The following is a 21,940-nucleotide window of genomic DNA, read 5'->3' as shown; positions in this document are numbered from 1 at the left end:
GGAGAACCCCAGGGACGGCAGCCTGGTGGGCTGCCGTCTACGGGGTCGCACAGAGTCGGACACGACTGAAGCGACTTACCGCAGCAGCAGAGACAGGCAAAGCCTGAGAGAGTGGGTTAAAGCAGAGAAATTTGTTTCTCACAGTTCTGAAGGCTGGGAATTCCAGGGTCAGGGTACCAGCATGGTTGTGTTCTGGTGGGAGCTCTCTCTATGGATTACAGATGGCTGCCTTCTTGCTGTGTCTTTACCTAGCAGACAGAGAGCTTGAGGTAGGTCTCTGGTGTCTCTTCTGTTAAGGGCAATAATCCCATTGTGAAGGGCCACCTTCAGCACCCTTTCTATATCTAATTACCTCTCAAAGCCCCATCTCCAGTTACATCAGGGCTTAAGGCTTCAGCATATGAGTTTGGGGGGAACACAGTTCATTTTACCCCATCCACACCTGCCCACCACCCAAGTTCATGTTCTTCTCTCATGTAAGATACTTCCATTTCATCCCAACATCCCCCAAACTTTTAACTTGTTCTAGCAATCTACTCTAAAGTCAGATTCAGAGTTTCATCTGAATATCATCTAAATCAGATAGGGATGAGAATCAATATACGATTCGTCCTGAGGCGAAATTCTTCTCCAGCTATGAACCTGTGAAACCAGACAAGTTATGCGCACCCAAAATAAAATGATGGACAGGAATAGGATAAATATTCTCATCCAAAAATGAAAAAATTGGAAGAAAGAATGAGGTGACAGGTCCCAACCAAGTCCCAAATCTAGCGAGGTGAATTCCTTTAGATTATAAGTCTCAGGAATAATTCTCTGTGGTTTGATGCTCTGCCCATTAAGCCCACTGAGGTGGCAACATCACCCCCGTGGCTCTTTGGGGCAGCCCTGTCCCTCTGACTCAAAATTCAGCAGGAAACAATAAAAATAATACACATTGCTTAATTGTGTAATCAGTGCAGTCTTTTGGAAAAGCCACTTTGCAATGCAAATCAAAAGCCATACAACTTTGCATATCCTTTGATTCAGTAATTCAAATTCTGGCTATTTTTAATAATGATACTTCTTTGGGCTTCACTTGTGGCTCAGTGAGCTTCCTTGGTGGCTCAGATGGTAAAAGCATCTGCCTGAAATGCGGGAGACCCAGGTTCGATCCCTGGGTTGGGAAGATTGCCTGGAGAAGGAAATGGCAACCCAATCCAGTATTTTTCCTGGAGAATCCCACAGATGGAGCAGCCTGAAGAATCTGCCTGCAAAGTGGGAGACCTGAGTTTGATTCCTGGTTTGGGAAGATTCCCCTGGAGAAGGGAAAGGCTACACACTCCAGTATTCTGGCCTGGAGAATTCCATGAACTGTATAGTCTATGCGGTCGCAAGACGTTGAAGATAACTGAGTGACTTTCACTTTAATTGTACAAAATATTTCAATATAAGAATGTTTATCACAGTTTGTAAATTATAGTGAAAAAAAGTATAAACCCCCCAAAACCCAAGATTGATGTAGTCATTCAGTAGATTAGAATGCAGCCAAAAGGAGTGACAATAGCATACTTAGATCATTTAATACCCTGAAAAAGATTCAGCACAAAATAAGTGAATGAGGCAGTTACCAAACAATATTCCAGTTATGGTAGATGCTATGAGTACCACAGCTGTATAAGTTTGCCCTCACTACTTTAGGTGTATGCTTGATATACTTCCAGTTGCCAGCATCTACTTCTCTTTGCTCTAGTTTTCTTCTTCCATGTGCTTATCAGGCCAGAGGTGCTAAAGAATTATGCCCCTGGGTAAGCGCTGGCACACTAATTGATGGAGTTCATGTATAAATAGCTCAGGTCCACACCCCTTTGTTGAGATAACTTTGAGACCCTTGTCCTATATATACTGACTGTGGGAGTCAGAGTTCCTTCTTGGAATCAGCTCCTGTTGCCCACAATGGTCACTTCCTGGTAACATCCTCTGAACTGGCTGCTTTCCCTTTTCTGCCTCACTCTTTTACGCTCCTGCATGGGTTTCCTGACATCATTCAAATGAACCACTACCACTCAAATCCTTATCTGAAGGTCTTCTTGTAGAGAAATCCAACCTAAAACACAAATTCAAACAGAATTTAAATTGAAAATAGTATGTCTGTGTAAATCTGATTGGAAATATGTAGATTGAATTAGCAATATTATTTCTTGGGATGGTGAGACAGATAAGTGGATTTTTTTTTTCTTTTTACTTTTTTATACTATCTTTAATGAACCTGGAAGAAGGGAAAAGATAAAAGTTATTTTAAAGAAGAAAAATTAACAAATACTTTCTCCTCTGTTCACTTTTTCTCAGTCCCATCCTCATTTCAGTCCTTTTGAAGGAAAGCTCTTAATATGAGTTTCACTGATGCATAGCGCAAAGACTTACTTCATAATTATATAATGGTTTTCACTCAAAGGAATATTAAAGGTAATACAGGGTTCAAGCAGTTCCTTCAGCAAGTCAATTTCAATTTTAAACTTTCAATATTCTCTCTGCCTTGACTACTTCTTTAAATATTTCAGAGCTAAGAAATTCTCTTTTTCACCAAGAGGGTTTGACCTGCAGAATTTTAGGTATAGATAACCATGAAGAATACTTTCCTCCTAGATTATATTATTTACCATGAAGAAATCCTAATTCCTTCCAATTAAAAGGTATCAGCCCTTATGATGAACTTCAGAAATGGCCATTTTCGCAAAAGCTGAAGGGCAGTTGTTTAACCATCATGTAATTCTATTTGTAGAGATGGAGAGAGAAGTAACTTCTCTAGGCAAATCACTGAATCTGTGAAATGAGTAGTGCAAAGAGTAGGAATTGCCAACATCCGCTGGATCATGGAAAAAGCAAGAGAGTTCCAGAAAAACATCTGTTTCTGCTTTATTGACTAGGCCAAAGCCTTTGACTGTGTGGATCACAATCAACTGTGGAAAATTCTGAGAGAGATAGGAATACCAGACCACCTAACCTGCCTCTTGAGAAAGCTGTATGCAGATCAGGAAGCAACAGTTAGAACTGGACATGGAACAACAGACTGGTTCCAGATAGGAAAAGGAGTACGTCAAGGCTGTATATTGTCACCCTGCTTATTTAACTTATATGCAGAGTACATCATGAGAAACGCTGGACTGGAAGAAACACAAGCTGGAATCAAGATTGCCGGGAGAAATATCAATAACCTCAGATATGCAGATGACACCACCCTTATGACAGAAAGTGAAGAGGAGCTAAAAAGCCTCTTGATGAAAGTGAAAGAGGAGAGTGAAAAAGTTGGCTTAAAGCTCAGCATTCAGAAAAGGAAGATCATGGCATCCGGTCCCATCACTTCATGGGAAATAGATGAGGAAACAGTGTCAGACTTTATTTTTTGGGCTCCAAAATCACTGCAGATGGTGATTGCAGCCATGAAATTAAAAGACACTTACTCCTTGGAAGAAAAGTTATGACCAAGCTAGATAGCATATTCAAAAGCAGAGACATTACTTTGCCAACTAAGGTCCGTCTAGTCAAGGCTATGGTTTTCCCAGTAGTCGTGTATGGATGTGAGAGTTGGACTGTGAAGAAGGCTGAGCAACAAAGAATCGATGCTTTTGAACTGTGGTGTTGGAGAAGACTCTTGAGAGTCCCTTGGACTGCAAGGAGATCCAACCAGTCCATTCTGAAGGAGATCAACCCTGGGATTTCTTTGGAGGGAATGATGCTGAAGCTGAAACTCCAGTACTTTGGCCACCTCATGCGAAGAGTTGACTCATTGGAAAGACTCTGATGCTGGGAGGGATTGGGGGCAGGAGGAGAAGGGGACGACAGAGGATGAGATGGCTGGATGGCATCACTGACTCGATGGACATGAGTCTGAGTGAACTCCGGGAGTTGGTGATGGACAGGGAGGCCTGGCGTGCTGCAATTCATGGGGTTGCAAAGAGTCGGACACGACTGAGTGACTGAACTGAACTGAACTGAAAGAGTAGGAAAAGTCATTGACCCAAGAATCAGGAGACCTGATTTCATAACCTTGGACCAGCTCCCTATGTGTTCAGACGTGAGTGTGGTAAACTTCAAGCAGAAAGAAAATGTTAAGTAAATTAAAGAAATGAATTCATGTTTACTGGGAACAGACAAGTTACATAACAAGTAAAGTGATCAGACTTGGACTTTTTGTTTTTCCACATTTAAAAAAGACATGGATATTGAGAAATATGTCTTTACCTCAGAAAAGCGGTGGTGGAGGTGTAACTGATGAGTAACAAAGGCATTTGGCCTCAGTTATGAAGGTGTGGTGGGAACTGTGGGCTATGGGTGATTGTACTATTAATGTCAATAGTTTGCTAGGGTTGCACAATAAAATATCACAGACTTAAACAACAGGAACTATTTTCTCCCAGTTCTTCTGGCTGGAAGTCCCAGATCAGGGCTTTGGCAGGTGTGCCTTGTCTAGCAGATGGCCACCTCCTCACTGCTTCTCTGTGCACAGGCCCCTGGTGTCTCTCCTTCTTCTAGAGGAAAGTCAAGGAACAATAAAGTCTCAGGTTTTGAGAAACACTGAACTCTGTAATTGAATGATCCATCAAAATCTATTTTGAATCTTACTTTGTGTTTTTCTTGATATAGCTTTAAAAATATGTATCTAACATTATGTTTCTATTTACCTGTCTATTTTCTTTTGAATTGTAAATATAGAAATTTGCTAAAAACTGGATCCACTTAAAAGTAAGTTGACTATGAAACAGTCACATAAGGAAACTGTTTACATATTAGGGCAAAAGAAAAATGTAAGTAAATTCCCCAAAGTGTAAATCCTGAACCTACAAAGCAATAGGGCAAAAATAAAAAACTGAAAGACGGTAAAAATGAAACAACAAAGCACAGGAAGACAGTAAAATAACCACAAGGAAACCATTTTTTAAAAGAAACTCTTCTAAACACTCAGGTTAAAACGGCAAGTTAAAATCTATGCGGTAGACAAGGGGAATCTGCCTGGAGAATCCCACGGGTGGAGGAGCCTGGTGGGCTGCAGTCCATGGAGTCACTAAGAGTCGGACACGACTGAGCAACTTCACGTTCACTTTTCACTTTCATACATTGGAGAAGGAAATGGCAACCCCCTCCAGTGTAATTCCAGGGACGGGGGAGCCTGGTGGGCTGCCGTCCATGTGGTCGCACAGAGTCGGACACGACTAAAGCGACTTAGCAGCAGCAGCAGCAGCAGACAAAGGGAATTAAAAAAAAAAAAGCTTTTCAGTTGCCATTCTTATTTATTCTGAAATTAGGATATTACAGTGATAATAGTAGATTATTATTTATTAATAAATGATAGTAAAGACAAAAGAAAAATCAAAATATACAAGCTGTACATTCTGAGAGGGCAGATAAATTGAAATACTAAAGTAAGAATAAAGAAATTAATGAAGGTAAGAGCAGAAATTAATGAATTGGAAATAAAAAATACTGTCATCAGAGCTTATTTGAAAAGACTGTATAAGACAATACAAATATGCAACCTCAGTAATGAGGTATTTACTGAGATAATAATTTCACCATTTTAAATGAATACTAGCTATACATTTGTACCAATGAATTTGAAAATATAAAAGATATAAATAAACTTCCTGAGAAGATAGCAATTTGGAGTCAAGAACTATAAAGAAAGATAGTCAAAGGGCTCTCTCCCCCACCTCCACTCTGATTTGTAGGCACAAGATTCAAATGTTCAGACAGTAAATCCAATACAAACTTCAAAGCCTAAGAAACTGAGATTTTTAAGCTATTGTAAAGCATAGATAAAGATATACAAATTAGCAATTCATGCTATGAAAGTGGTATGCTAGTAGTTCCACAAAAAAATTGCAAACTTATTTCATAAATGAACATAGAAGCAAAAATATTCAAAATGAGCATCTAATCTAGAGGAATATTAAAATAATGCTATACCACATTTCATAAATGCAGAGGTGGTTTAACATTAAGAAATCTATTGGTAATTAACTGCATCAGTCATTAACGAGAGAAAGTATATGATAGATGCTAGAAGGCATTTGATGAAGTTCAACATCCATTTCTGGGGAATATCTTTAGTAACTTTGAAATTAAAGGAAATATGCTTAATTTGAAAGGTGTTAGTTTTTATAGCTATTAGAATTCCCTGTTAGCTCAGTTGGTAAAGAATCCATCTGCAATACAGGAGACGCCGGTTCAATTCCCAGGTCGGGAAGATTCTCTGGAGAAGGGATAGGCTACCCACTCCAGTATTCTTGGGCTTCCCTTGTGACTCAGCTGGAGAATCTGCCTGCAATGCAGGAGACCTGGGTTTGATCCTTGGGTTGGGAAGATCCCTGGAGAGGGGAAAGTCTACCCACTCCAGTATTCTGGCATGGAGAAGTCCATGGACTGTCCAGTGGACACTACTGAGTGACTTTCACTTTCTTTTATAGCAGTAAACAGTAGAAACCATACTCGTGGAGAAATGCTGGAGGAATTCCCAGTAAGTTTAGGAAAAAGAGAAAGGTGTACACTCTTATTACTATTATTTAACTTCAGACTGGAGTTACAGAAGTTCAGTTCAGATCAGTCACTCAGTTGTGCCCGACTCCTTGCGACCTCATGAACCGCAGCACACCAGGCCTCCCTGCCCATCACCAACTCCCGGAGTCTACCCAAACCCGCGTCCATTGTGTCAGTGAGGCCATCCAACCATCTCATCCTCTGTCGTCCCCTTCTCCTCCTGCCCTCAATCTTTCCCAGCTTCAGGGTCTTTTCAAATGAGCCAGCTCTCCGCATCAGGTGGCCAAAGTATTGGAGTTGCAGCTTCAACATCATTCCTTCCAATGAACACCCAGGACTGATCTCCTTTAGGATAGACTGGTTGGATCTCCTTGCAGTCCAAGGGACTCTCAAGAGTCTTCTCCAACACCACAATTCAAAGGCATCAATTCTTCGGCTCTCAGCTTTCTTTATAGTCCAACTCTCACATCCATACATGACTACTGGAAAAACCGTAGCCTTGACTGGATGGACCTTTGTTGGCAAATTAATGTCTCTGCTTTTCAATATGCTGTCTAGTTTGGTCATAACTTTCCTTCCAAGGAGTAAGCGTCTTTTAATTTCATGGCTACAATCACCATCCACAGTGATTTTGGAGCCCAGAAAACAGTCAGCCGCTGTTTCCTCATCTATTTCCCATGAAGTGATGGGACCAGATGCCATGATCTTAGTTTTCTGAATGTTGAGTTTTAAGCCAACTTTTTCACTCTCCTCTTTGACTTTCATCAAAAGGCTCTTTAGTTGTTCTTCAATTTCTGCCATAAGGGTGGTGCATATCTGAGGTTATTGATATTTCTCCTGGCAATCTTGATTTCAGCTTGTGCTTCTTCCAGCCTAGCGTTTCTCATGATGTACTCTGCATATAAGTTAAATAAGCAGGGTGACAATATACAGCCTTGATGTATTCCTTATCCTATTTGGAACCAGTCTGTTGTTCCATGTCCAGTTCTAACTGTTGCTTCCTGACCTGTATACAAGTTTCTCAAGAGGCAGGTCAGGTGGTCTGGTATTCCCATCACTTTCAGAATTTTCCACAGTTTATTGTGATCCAGTCAAAGGCTTTGGCATAGTCAATAAAGCAGAAATAGATGCTTTTCTGGAACTCTCTTGATTGTTGGATGATCCAGAGGATGTTGGCAATTTGATCTCTGGTTCCTCTGCCTTTTCTAAATGCAGAGAAATAGAAGAAAACAATAGAATGGGAAAGACTAGAGATCTCTTCAAGAAAATTAGAGATTACAAGGGTATATTTCATGCAAAGATGGGCTCAATAAAGGACAGAAATGGTATGGACCTAAGAGAAGCAGAAGCTATTAAGAAGAGGTGGCAAGAATACACAGAAGAACTGTACAAAAAAGAGCTTCACGACCCAGATAATCATGAAGGTGTTATCACTCCCACTCACCTAGAGCTGGACATCCTGAAATGTGAAGTCAAGTGGGCCTTAGGAAGCATTACTATGAACAAAGCTAGTGGAGGTGATGGAATTCCAGTTGAGCTATTTCAAATTCTAAAAGATGATGCTGTGAAAGTACTGCACTCAATATATCAGCAAATTTGGAAAACTCAGCAGTGGCCACAGGACTGGAAAAGGGCAGTTTTCATTCCAATCCCAAAGAAAAGTAATGCCAAAGAATGCTCACACTATCACACAATTGCACTCATCTCACATGCTAGTAAAGTAATGCTCAAAATTCTCAAGCCAGGCTTCAGCAATATGTGGAGTTACAGAAGAGGAAACTCAAATTAACAATTAACAGTAAACATGAGAAAACGTGCTTGTCTCTCATACTAATAGGAATGAAAGCTAAAGCTTCCATAAAATACAATTTTTACATATTAGGTAGAACATGAATGATGTTTTATTTTGATGAAATTGCTCCCATTACCTATGCCCTTCTTACATCTTCAGAGGTGACCATATCCTGCCCTCTCTTTCTTTGTGCCCCCACTTCTCTATGGATTAGTGAAAAGGACTTTAGAACTAATTCTTTATAATTTCAAAGCCTCAAGACATCTGCTGAAAGTCAGTGGATTTATCTTTTGGAAAAAACTCTCAGATGAGTCTGAGTAATTGAGTGGGGGTAGGAGAGCACTCTGGTCCTGTGGATAATGGTTGTTTTTTCCCTGAAATATCTTGAGAATAAACACACCTTGCCACTGTGGAGATTGATTTCCTTTCTGCCCATTAACATGATGTGTATCCTATTTCCTGTAAAATAATAGCCCTTACATTATTTTGTGAAGGTGCACTCTTTCCCTCCCTGTTGAAGGTTAAATTGCACATCTTTATCACATTAATCTGTCTATGAATAGAAAATGACTGAGTTGCTGCTCTCTGATACCCAGAGGTTTCCATTGACCACCTGACTGTATTTGCAGGCAGGCAGGGTCGTGTGGAGGACATGTCAATGCACCCCCACCTCAGGATCCATTGAAAACACAATTGTATCATGTGCTTGAACTGATCATCAGAAAACTGAAGCCAGGGTCCACTGGAACTGGTAGTCTATGGTTCTTTAATAACAAGAGGACTTGTTATTTTTTAAAAAAGAAAGAAAGTAGGTACAAAAATCCATCTGAAAATCAGCTCCTGGTTTATCTTTCTTAGATCTGAAGCCTGAATGCTGGGCTTGTGTTAACCATGCTGCAGGGGTTGGAATAGCCTGCATACCCTGCTCCAGCAGGATTTTTATCTGTGCTTAATATGCAAAGTATTCTTGCTTGGGAAAGTGCCCAGTCCACAAAAAGCCATACATCTCCTACTGTTTAAACCATAGGAAGTTAGCACTGTTGACTCTGCTTTTGGCCAAACGTAAAGAGCTAAAAGTGACCCATGTGGTGTGGAGGGATGAAAATTAGTTACATTCTGAGCTAGAGACTCCATTCCATTACTCAGAGGAGTGGAAAATCTTTTTTGAGGTTTTCTGCAGAGACTTCACTGAGGGCCAGATTTAAAAACAATAACTGTAAGGTCAGAAAGCTAAACTGATGGTCCACCATTTTGGATGAGAAATGGGCAGAGATCTTGGATCAGGGTCTTGGATTTGAAGATGCAAAGTTTAGGGCAGTGTAAAACCAGCGAAGCCTGAAGGACTGGGAAGCCTGGCTTGCCACAGGCCATGGGGTCACAGAGTCTCACACGGGAGCAACTGAAGTGAACTGACCAGCGACCCCTGCAGTTACAAAGCACTGCCACTTGGGGGCAGCAAACCTTTGCTATCGTGAAGTGGCAGGTGCTACTTCATGGGGCCTGTGACTCTCAGATGAGATAAGTGAAAGTGAAGTCGCTCAGTCGTGTCCGACTCTTTGCGACCCTGTGGACTGTGGCCCACCAGGCTCCTCCGTCCATGGGATTTTCCAAGCAAGAGTACTGGAGTGGGGTGCCAGATAGCAGCATATCTAATAAACTACCTAAAAGCAAGTGTTCCTACACTGGCATGAATATTCATGAATTTTTTCTTTAGATGATATCCTAGGAGCAGAAGAAAATCATTACTGTTTCCCTCCACAATTTCACACATTTATTCTTTTTCAGTTACTCACCCATATCTGACTCTTTGCGACCCCATGGACTGCAGCATGCCAGGCTTCCCTGTCCATTACCAACTCCTGGAGCCTGTTCACTCAAGTCCATTGAGTCAGTGACACCATCCAACCATCTCATCCTCTGTTGTCCCCTTCTCCTTCTGCCTTCAATCTTGCCCAGCATCAGGGTCTTTTCTAATAAGTCAGCTCTTCACATCAGGTGGCCAAAGTGTTGGAGCTTCAGCATCAGTCCTTCCAATGAATATTCAGGGTTGATTTCCTTTAGGATAGTCTGGTTTGATCTCCTTGCAATCCAAGTGACTCTCAACAGTCTTTTCCAACACCATGGTTCATCAGTTCTTTGGTGCTCAGCCTTCTTTATGGTCCAACTCTCACATCCATAGATGACTACTGGAAAGACCATAGCTTTGATTAGATGGACCTTTGTTGGCAAAGTAATGTCTCTGGTTTTTAATGTGCTGTCTAGGTTTGTCATCACTTTTCTTCCAAGGAGCAAGCGTCTTCCACTGAAACTCCATTGTGAGTTGCTCAGTTTCTCTCAGTATTAGAATATATGTCTCCTCTCTTGCAATGCTTCCTGGTGGCTCAAAGGGCTTCCCTGGTGACTCAGACAGTAAAGAATCCACCTGCAATGCAGGAGACCTGGGTTCAATCCCTGGGTTGGGAATATACCCTGGAGAAGGGAATGGCAACCCACTCCAGTATTCTTGCCTGGAGAATTCCATGAACAGAGGAGCCTGGCGGGCTGTAGTCCATGGGATCACAAAGAGTCAGACACAATGGAGCGACTTTCATTTTCACTTTCCCCTCTCCTTGAAAACAGCTCATTAATAATGTTTGGGGGTTATTGTAGCTTTGTTCCCAATACTTTAATTCTCTCAATATCCCTATTAAGTGGAGACCAGATCCTTTGGGTTCTTCATTTTTGTTATTGTTGTTTAGTCGCTAAGTTGTGTCTAACATTTTGCAACCCCATGGACTGGACTGTGGCACACCAGCTTTCCCTGTCCTTCACTATTTCCCAGAGTTAACTCAAATTCATATCCATTGAGTCGGTGATGCTATCTAACCATCTCATCTTCTGCTGCCACATTCTTCTTTTGACTTCAATCTTTCCCAGCATTAGGGTCTTTTCCATTGAGTCAGCTCTTCACATCAGGTGGCCAAAGTATTGGAGCTTCAGCTTCAGTATCAGTCTTTCCAATGAGTATTCAGGGCTAATTTCCTTTAGGATCGACTGGTTTAATATCCTTGTAGTCCAAGGCACTCTCAAGAGTCTTTTGCAATACCACAGTTCTAATGCATCAATTCTTCAGTGCTCAGCCTTCTTTATGGTCCAACTCTGACATCCATATATGACTCCTAGAAAAGCTGTAGCTCTGACTATATGGATCTTTTTCTGCAAAGTGATGTCTTTGCTTTCTAATAAACTGTCTAGATTTGTCATAGCTTTCCTTCCAAGGAGCAAATGTCTTTTAATTTCATAATATAGTTTCATCTAAATTCTTCTCCCTCAGTAAAACAATGGAAATATTTTATACTTTAAGTTTACCAAGTCTCACCCACCAAAAATATTTGTTTCCTGCTTTTCTTCTCTCATTCAGGCAGCTAATTGCTATCTCTATATAATCCCAACATCCATCAAATGTTGCTAGCTGCTGACTCCTGACATGCATCCTCTCCTTTTCTGTAATGACAGCTCCTGAGTTTTAGCTCTACATGCTTTCACCTCTCTTCTTTTCCCCAGTAGCTTTAATGGAGATGGCCTGAGCCATGTGGATAAATATATCATCTCACTGACGGTAGGGCAACAAGTTTAAAGAGTCCTGGGCCATCTAGTTTGCTTTATTGGAATGCTTGCATCTGGATATTTAAAAGAAAATATACCCCGCCTTCTTTAAGACACTGTAATTTGGGGATTCTGTTATAGTGAGGGAGCCTGTGTTGAATTAACACAAGCATCTGATATGTGCCTGGTAATAGTTGAACACTTTATATGCATCACACTTAATTTGCACAATCACACTATAAGGTGGGTCTTATCCTTATTTCTATTTTGCAAATGAGTAAACTAAGGGACAGAGGATTAAGAAGTTTGGCCACGGTCGCATAGCTAATGGGTGAGAGAACTAAAGCCTCTGCTCTGAACTGGCATGCCGTAGCTCCATCCCTTCTTTCATTCCTCACCTATAATTAAGACCAGGGCCTGAGAATCACTCTTGACAATAATTTCATAATCTGTTCCTTTCCTTTCTCTTCATTCCTACTACCACCAACCATCCTTATTCCCCTTGTTTTTTTCCCAGCTGCCAGTCATATTCTCCTCTAATTCTGATTCATTCTCATTTAGCCTACAAAGTTACCTGACCCCAAATAAATTTGACTGTCGTGTGTTGCCTTTGAATTCTTTCTCAAATTATTTTACAAAAGCCTTCATTTGTGATATGGATCCTGGAATATCTTTTCTTTTTTCTTTGTACAGTTGTGAAATATAATTTCCCTGGTAAAGTACATATAGCTTCCCAGATGGCTCAGATAGGAAAGAATCTGCCTGCAATGCAGAAGACCTAGGTTTGATCCCTTGGTTGGGAAGATCCCCTGGAGATGGGAATGGCGACCTACTCCAGTATTCTTGCCTGGAGAATTACATGGACGGGGAGCCTGTGGACTACAGTCCATGGGATTTCAGAGTCAGACATGACTGAGTGACTGACACACACACACAAAATATAATTTTACGATCAGTTATTAACTTATTTTTTAATTGAGGTATATGGCACCCCACTCCAGTGTTCTTGCCTGGAGAATCCTAGGGACGGGGGAGCCTGGTGGGCTGCCGTCTCTGGGGTCGCACAGAGTAGGACACGACTGAAGTGACTTAGCAGCAGCAGCAGCAGTTGAGTTACAGTATTATTTTTGTTTCAGGCATACAGCGTAGTGATTCAGTATTTTTACAGAATTTACTCCATTAAAAGTGATTCTAAGAAAATGGCTATAGTTCTGTGTGCTGCACAGGCCATCCTTGTTACTTGTCTGTTTTACGCGTAGCAGTTTGTATCTCCTACCCCTACGTGCCCCTCCCATATGTCCTATCCTCACTGTTAACCACTAGCTTGTTTTCTTGGTGAGTCTGTTCCTGTTATGCACATACATTCATTTGTATTATTTGTTTTTCGCCCCACTGCTCCTGCCAACCCCTTCCTTCCCTCCATTCTCCAGGTTCCAGTGATACTTAATTGACTTTCCATGCTGATGCTGTGCTTAGCCATGTTTATTATTGCTCTGGAGCTTTTTTTCTTGCTGGGAATCTTCTTGATATCCCCTAGTTGACTTCTTCAGCTTCAGTGTCTGAATTTTGGGACGCGTGCCCTGACTCTCCAAGTCTGTGCTGGCTGATCAATTCCATGGCAACCTCTGCTCATTTACATGCAACGTAACGTTCTTTTATGTCTTTTATGTATTCCTGACAAGGCTATGAGCTCCTTGAAGGCAAGTCTATGTTGTTTATGGCTGTATGCCAGTTAAGAGCACAGAGGAGGTCTTTAATACATATATTTTGAATGGCTAAATCTGTGGATGAAATTGGGAGGGGCAGCAGGTGTTGATGAGTCTCTAGGGCTGAGCCTGTGGCTTTGGTTCAGGTCTGAAGTTTTGAACTTCAGAAATTGGAAATATTGATGACCTGTGGCTTCTTCATGCTCACCTAGCATCTTGATTGAAACAAGATGATACATCAAGCCTGTTACCAGTGGAAAGCATTCAGGTTGGGACAGTGATTGTTAGGGTTATGAGTGCTTCTACTTTAGCTCTTCAACTTGCCTCCCCTCCTCTCCCGACACCCCCCACCAAAAAAAATATGAAGGAAACAAATTTCCCTCATGCTGGTTTCTGCAGCTGGTGATATTGGGAGTGTTCATGCAGTGGGTGTGTGGGGTGGATGAGACCCAAACATTCCACTTTCAGGGTGAGTCCACAGAGCAGCTATTGGAATGTGCTCCAGTGTCCTCTAATCTAGGAGTTGGGAAATCTGGATTATTGTTTATGCTTCTAGACTCACAGCCAGATCTCTCATAGAGCCAGGCATCTGCCTCAACATTCAGTAGGACTGGCCACGGTGCACCAGCTCCCTTCTCAGAGGAGGCGAAGACCAGTGGTGATGGGAGCAGCATTTTGCAGAGGAAGAGGTGGGATAAGGAGTGAAGCTTTTGATGAGTTGGAAGGGGAAATGACTCTAGGCCACACTGAGTGCTTCATATTAAGTTGGCCAAAAAGTTTGTTTGGGTTTTTCTGTAACATCTTATGGAAAACTTGAGTGAACTTTTTGGCCAACCCAATATTTTCTCTTACAGTGACCACCATTCATAGCTTATTCTTTGTTTTCAATAAAGTTTGGTGTGAGAGAGTAGTGGCCAATGGTAACCATGATCTAGGTTCCAGAACTTCAAATCAGGTTAGTTATCCTTTATTCTTGCCCCTTAGATTTAGATGGCTGCTAAGATCTTTAAGTTCTGTATGTAAAACACCATTGCTGTCTGGCTCTTATATTCCATTTTTACAGGCATCACTGGTGCAGGCTCCAGAGACTCAAGAGTCATCAGGATTATTATAACAACTTCCTCTCCAGTCTCCACATCTCTAGGTGCAGCATCTTCTAAGCTACACTACACACCACAGCTCGTTCATTCCTCATAAAGGGCTGTATAGACCTGGTCCCAAACACCGAATGGTCCCTGTTACCTTCAAGATAAATTTCAAATGCAAATGAGTCAAAATTCTCATAATCTCGATGCAGTTTACCTTTCTGATGTCTTTTCTCATTATTCCTCTAGGCTGACTATACCTGTAAATGACCTTGTTGAGAGCACACATGTGAAATCCTAATTTGTTCTTCGGTCACTTTCCTCAGCAAGCTAAAGCTCTGTAAATGGCAGTCCCATCAGGTCCCGTGACTTCTTGTCCACTCTAGTTCTCAAAAAGTCCCATCTAGTGCAAATTTACAGTCTCGTCTTATCGAGCCCTCCCTTCCACATGACACAGGCTCCATTTCTGACCTGCAAGATCTTGAGGAGGGTGGGATGCTGCCTGTTCCCGCTGTCCTCTTTCCCTTTCTCCCCTGACTTGGAATCCTCTGGTGTTAAGGAGCAGGGAGAGGGTCAAGGATGAGTCCCCTTTTCCTTTTCCTGTGTGTGGCTTTCCCTCTGGGTCATTCCTATTACTATAACACCAACTCACCACCAACACTGTCTGTTCCAGGCCACTTAGTGTTAGCTCTGGGGAGAGGGAGCTAACTCACTCTGGTGAGTGTTGGGGCTTCTCTGTGGAGGTGGGGTTCTTGGGAAGTCCATTCTGAATCTTCCTCTGGCCACTGTGTCTCAGTCTCTGATAAAGCAGCATCCCTGTAGCCTTTGGGGCTGGAGTGCCCTCCCGTGTTGCCTGCAGAATGGCTACACTTGGTTCCTTTTCCCTAAGGTCCATCTGACCCACCTCATGCAGCAGCTTTTCCTTGTCACATTATCACCATCTGAACTGTTCCACAACCACATCGCTTCTCTGTTCCCAAGCTCTCTTTTTATCCTCAGGTCAAAGTCTGTACAAACCCTGGCCGATAACTCACATGTCTGACATGTTCTCGGTTATCCTTCACCACGTTGCACTCTCCACCACTTGTGTAGGTTGATGGGACAGCTATTATGAGGTACCAGCTGTAGGGTAGATGAGATGACTTAGGTATCACCTACCTCCAAAAAGCTTTAAAGAGGTATCAGCTCTTCCAAGAGTTTTCAGAATATTCTTATCAGCTCTTAGTCCTTAACTTTAAGTTCTAGTTCCAAGTCTGGGAAAACAGGAAGTCTATTTTCTCACAAATTCTCAGATAGGCATATTTCTTCTAATAAAAATAGCTAAATATAATGAACATTTAAGATCCTATGTACTGTACCAAGGAGAAGGCAATGGCACCCCACTCCAGTACTCTTGCCTGGAAAATCCCATGGACGGAGGAGCCTGGTAGGCTGCAGTCCATGCGGTCATGAAGAGTCGGACACGACTGAGCAACTTCACTCTCACTTTTCACTTTCATGCATTGGAGAAGGAAATGGCAACCCACTCCAGTGTTCTTGCCTGGAGAATCCCAGGGACAGTGGAGCCTGGTGGGCTGCCATCTCTGGGGTTGCACAGAGTCAGACACGACTGAAGTGACTTAGCAGCAGCAGCAGTACTGTACCAAGCACTTTAATGCATTATCTCATTCACTTCTCTGACCACCCAGTGGAGGATGCATTGTTAGTATTATAGTCATTTTACAGATGAAAGCAGCTGAGGCGTCAGTCAGTTTTAGTTCTTCTTGGGTCACATGTATGGGAAGCGGCAGTAACAGGACTGGGAAACAGGACCTTCTGACTCTAACCTGTATGACATTCTGATCCAACCACGTAGTACCATGAACTATGCCTTTACTCCTGTTGTTGAATTTAGACTTGAGACAGTATCTAAGTAGACATTTCCATCATGCAGAGGAGAACCTTCCCCTAGAGGGCAGGCAAATTTGTCAAGGTCACACTCTCTGTATCTAAACCCTGGCTTCCCTGGTGTCTCAATCAGTAAAGAATCCATCTATAATGCAGGATATGCAGGTTCTATCCCTGGGTCGAGAAGATCCCCCTGGAGAAGGAAATGGCAACCCTCTCCAGTATTCTTGCCTGGAGAATTCCATGGACAGAGGAGCCCGGTGGGCTGCAGTCCACGGGGTTGCGAGAGTCATACACAACTTAGCAACTAAACCACGATAGCCATATCCAAACCCTATGTGGCTTTAACAGCTACCTCCAATCCGACCCATCCCACCTCCCAAAGCCTTTCCTGTCCAGCCCAGCCTCAATGGTGAAACTTGAACCACTTCCTGTGGATACCACGCACTCAACACTTCTACGTACACAGTTTTAGCATTTCCTTAGTTGCCATGTAACTAATTTAAAAGATCATTTCATACGCACATGACTTTCTCCTTTGCATAATTAGTGACAATACTGACATGGGTATTAATTTAAAAAATTTTCTCTTGTGTTGCAATTTAATTCAGTTGCCAGTTAGCTATTAGTGGCCCTTTTGAGAGCAGCGGCTCAGACACGCCAATGGAGTCTTGATGAAGATCGTACAATTTCTTGTTTTCTTTACTCGAAGTCAGTTTTAAAGAGTTGGCCTAATAATATTCTATGTGTAGATGCAGCCGTCCTAGTGACCAAAACAAAACTGCCTGACATCCCTCTCTGCAGCCACGCTGGCCGCACGGACACGGCTGATCTTTGCACTTACTTTCCAGAGAAGTGGTATATACTTGAAAAGAATAATAAAAATGGCTTAAAAATTGTGTTGAGCACCTAACATGATGTACCTAGGGATGAGTAAAACAATTCCTAATCTCAAGGAACTTTATTTCTACTTAGTTCAGTTCAGTTCCGTTCAGTCACTCAGTCGTGTCCGACTCTTTGTGACCCCATGAATCGCAGCACGCCAGGCCTCCCTGTCCATCACCAACTCCTAGAGTTCAATCAGACTCACGTCCATCGAGTCCGTGATGCCATCCAGCCATCTCATCCTCTGAGGACCCCTTCTCCTCCTGCCCCCAATCCCTCCCAGCATCAGAGTCTTTTCCAATGAGTCAACTCTTCGTATGAGGTGGCCAAAGTACTGGAGTTTCAGCTTTAGCATCATTCCTTCCAAAGAAATCCCAGGGCTGATCTCCTTTAGTAAAGAACATTATTTAAGTGCACAGATTTTATTGTTAGGAGAACAAGTTGTACAAATGCTATAGTTGTGCGATTTAAAAGCACAGATTGTATCTGGTTTGAGGGGATTTGGGAGACTTCTTAGAGGAAACATACTTAAGATCGGCCTTGAAGGTGAAGATGGGGATTTATGAGCATGAAGGCCATGGGAAAAGAGGGAAAAGCAAGAAACAGCAAAGAGAAAGGCAAATAGCACTTGGGTGCTTACTATGATCTCCCTTGGGTGTAGTATGTGACCCAGCAGGTTGACTGTGGCTCACAGTTTTAATTTGTTTGACCAGCATAAGATTATTTTTTTCCAGTTATAATCTGAATGCTTATAGATGGATCTTGCCTAGATATCATTTCTCCTTGCCTCCCTAGACCATGAAGGCATCTGAGTAAGCTGAGCAATGGGAGTATGCTGGTAAGGTGGCTGGGAGCCCAATGTTATGTCAGTGTAAAGATTTTCAAACAAACAAGTCATGCAGGAGAGACTCAAGTTTTTGAAAGAGTGATGTGCTTGGAGCTGTAATTTGGGACAATGCATCTGGCAGAAAGACTTATTGAAGCATAAAGAAGTGAGAATCAAGAAGTCAGCGTTCCTCAGGTCCCTTGCAGGCACAGGAAATTCTCCATCTCCAGTAGTTCCTGGGGCCTGCACTACAGAATTCAGCGGCATCTTGTGTTCTCCGTTTTGTTCTAAATTGGAGTGTACTTGCTTCACGTTGTTGTGTTAGTCTCTGCTGTACAAGGAAGTAAATCAGTTATGTGCTGTGCTGTGCTTAGTCTCTCAGTCATGTCTGACTCTTTGCGACCTCATGAACTGCAAGTCACCAGGCTCCTCTGTCCATGGGGACTCTCCAGGCAAGAATACTGGAGCGGGTTGCCATGCCCTCCTCCAGGGGATCTTCCAAACCCAGGGATAGAACCCAGGTCTCCTGCATTGCATGCGGGCAGATTCTTTATCATCTGAGCCACCAGGGAAGCCCAAGAATACTGGAGTGAGTAGCCTATCCCCTCTCCAGAAGATCTTTCTGATCCAGGAACCAAACTGGGGTCTCCTGCATTGCAGGCAGATTCTTTACCAGCTGAGCTACCAGGGAAGCATGAATCAGCTATATGTGTATGCATATCCCTTTCCTCTTGGACCTCCCTCTTGCCTCCTTCCATCCCACACCTCTAGGTCATCACAAGCACTGAGCTGAGCTCCCTGAGCTGTACAGCATGTTCCCACTGCCTATCTATTTTACACATGGTGATGTATCTGTGTCAATCCTAATCTCCCGGTTTGTCCCACCATCCCCTTCCCAGGTGGCGCTAGTGGTAAAGAAACCACCTGCCAGAGCAGGAGTCACAAAAGAGGTAGGTTTGATCCCTGGGTTGGGAAGATCCCCTGGAGGAGGGCATGGCAACGCACTCCAGTATTCTTGCCTAGAGCATCCCATGGACAGAGGAGCCTGGTGGGCTAAAGTCCATGGGTCACAAAGAGTCGGACACGACTGAAGCGACTTAGCGTGCCCCTTCCCCACCTGCTCCCCTGCTGCGCCCACATGTCTGTTCTGTACATCTGTGTCTCTGTTGCCACTCTGAAAACTGGCTCATCTGTACCGTTTTTCAAACACTGGAGATCTGGGGTCAAGCTTTGTATCATTTGTGTGTCTGACACATGCAGCCAAGTCTGGTACAATTGTTTTATTGGAGACTCAGTGTTACTTCTCTTGAACAAGAAGGAGTGAGCAAGGGACATTAATTCAGAGGCCATGTCCATTTAAATTATTAAAGGAGTTCTTTCAGGTGTCTGAGCACAGGGGTTGTGTTCTAAAATGCTTTTGTTCAGTGTTGGGCCCACATAATGACCTTTTATGCTAAATAATCTTTTATGTTTGAGATAAAATACCTTTCTTTTCTCTAGTCTGGCATACGTGATGTGATCTGAATTATTCATGAGTGTTTTCAGCTTTTGCTTATGTTGCGTTCTGAAGTTCAATGTGCACAGACACCTTAGTATAATGCAGTACTAAGCTCACGCACTAATACGTTGGAATCTGTTTTCCTGATTCAATGGAAAGTTAAACCTTTAACTTCAAGTACTAAAACTTCCACTGAGCTTCAAGGAGGTACCTTCTTAATTGAGCCGTCCTCAAAATTGAAACTTTTGATTTCAATATTATGCTGAAGGCTTGAAGGATCAACTCAGTGGTTATGTTGCTCCTCACAGAAATAGTGAACAGGCCTGGCAACTCAGTTGCCCATGTTATCTATCACATAAAACAAGAATGATAATTAAGAAAAGGCTATAGACATGGATTGATTTTTTTCTATAGAAAAAGCTCATATTTCATGGTGCTCACACATGTTTTCTTGGAAATCAAATGACAGGAGCAGAGACTGTTGTCTATCAGGGCTTTCTGGCTCAAATCGTTTTTTGCCCCAAATGGCAGGTCTGTCCAGGCTTATATTTTTTTACAAAGTATGGGCAACAAAGTGAGTATAGACTCTTACAGTATTCATCTCTGTTTCATGCTAGAAATACTTCTTATTATATCTTGTCTTTTTGTGATTAGAAAGACAATATACTAATTGTAAAAACAAAACAACAAACAAATTCAGAGGTAGGACAACAAAGGCTTCCTATGATTAAGAAGAGATAATCAGTGTTAGCTGATTCGCCATTTGTTGGTCCATGGGATGGCTGGATGGCTGGATAGATCGATTAGATACACAAGATTCTTGATGCTTTGAACAAAAGAGTAAACAATGGTGTTTCTATCAGTCCCAACTGTAGCGTATATATTCTTCAGGAATCATTGAGGCAGTTTATTTCACTTTTGGACTTTATCTTGGTTTAAAATTCAACAGCTTCATTAGGGTATATTTCTTAACTGGGGCTGTTAAATCACTACTCACTGTCTAGCTGTTAAACCATTCTGTGCAATAATTTAAATCAGTGGTTGAGTTAACCTGGTAGATAACTTACTGGGTCCTGGAGATTCTGGAGCTGGTTTTCCTGGATAATTTAAGAGATTGTCAAGATAAATTCCCCCTGGGATAATATGGTAGCATACCAAAAACTCCAGGTTAAATAATTCATTTTAAGGTGATTGTTGAATTTGATTAGATGACTCAATCAAACACCTTTCATCCTTCCATGTTAGTGTCTAGCGGAACTGGGAAAGACCCCTGCTCCCCTTGACTTAGCCCTCTCCAAGGTCTGCTGCCTCTTCCATCCTTTCAGTGCCACGTTCCTTCTCTAAGGTGAGCAGAAGCTCTTAGGATCACAGGGTCCGAACCTACTTCAAGGAGGCTCTGAGTGTCAGAGGATTGCTTAGGCTTATCCAGCTTCAACTTGAGTCAATGCTCATAGAAAATAAAAAGAAAAAGGACTTCACTTCCTCCAGGACTAGGATGGAGAGAGACCTAGTTAAATAGAAAGGCTAGTGTGTTTTGCTGGGATGGTAGAGAGAGAGAAGGAGGTAAGAGGGACAAAGAAGGGAGGTGAGAAGGAAAAAAGGAAGAGGAAAGAAGGGAGGAGGAGTTGGGGCCAGGGAGAGAAGGAGAGAGAGAAACCAGGGGAGGACGAGGGGATGTGAAGGAAGGAGAGAGGGACCCAGATGAAGAAGAAAATGGAAGAGAAATGGAGAGAGAAGAGAGGAATGCTCACCTTTTAAAACTGTATAAGGTTAAAAATGTGTGAGAAGTAATGTACATAGGTGTAGAATCGGATGAAGGTTACGACATGTGTACCTGTATAAATGATTCCCAGTAAAGACACAGAACATTTTCTTTCCCTCAGAGAGTCTCTTTACTTAAGCTCCAGTTAAATGTTCCACCCTCTGTACCAATCTGGTGATTTCTGTCACTGTAGATTAGTTTGATTGTTAGCTTTATGCAAATAGAATCATACGGGCTATTCTCTTTTGTATCTGATTTCTTTTGCTTCATATAAAGTTTGTGGTATTCATCTATAATGCTCGGTATGATTGTACCTTATGAATATGCCACATTTGTTTACCCATGAAACTTGTCTTCTTGTTTCGTTATGTGATATTTGATTTTTCATTTTGTGTTCTGAT

General features: G+C 42.3%; 1 non-coding gene across 1 annotated transcript; it reads left to right on the top strand.

Moving 5' to 3' along the window:
* Positions 1 to 1,095: 1,095 nt before the first annotated feature.
* On the top strand, positions 1,096 to 1,168 carry TRNAF-GAA (transfer RNA phenylalanine (anticodon GAA)). The gene has a single exon. It is a non-coding gene; the product is annotated as a tRNA-Phe (tRNA).
* The last annotated feature ends 20,772 nt before the right edge of the window (positions 1,169 to 21,940 follow it).

Source organism: Budorcas taxicolor, chromosome 10 (assembly GCF_023091745.1).
Source record: "Budorcas taxicolor isolate Tak-1 chromosome 10, Takin1.1, whole genome shotgun sequence".
Taxonomy (NCBI): domain Eukaryota; kingdom Metazoa; phylum Chordata; class Mammalia; order Artiodactyla; family Bovidae; genus Budorcas; species Budorcas taxicolor.
The sequence above is the reverse complement of the archived record's forward strand: the minus strand, read 5'-3'. Positions and strand labels throughout refer to the sequence as shown.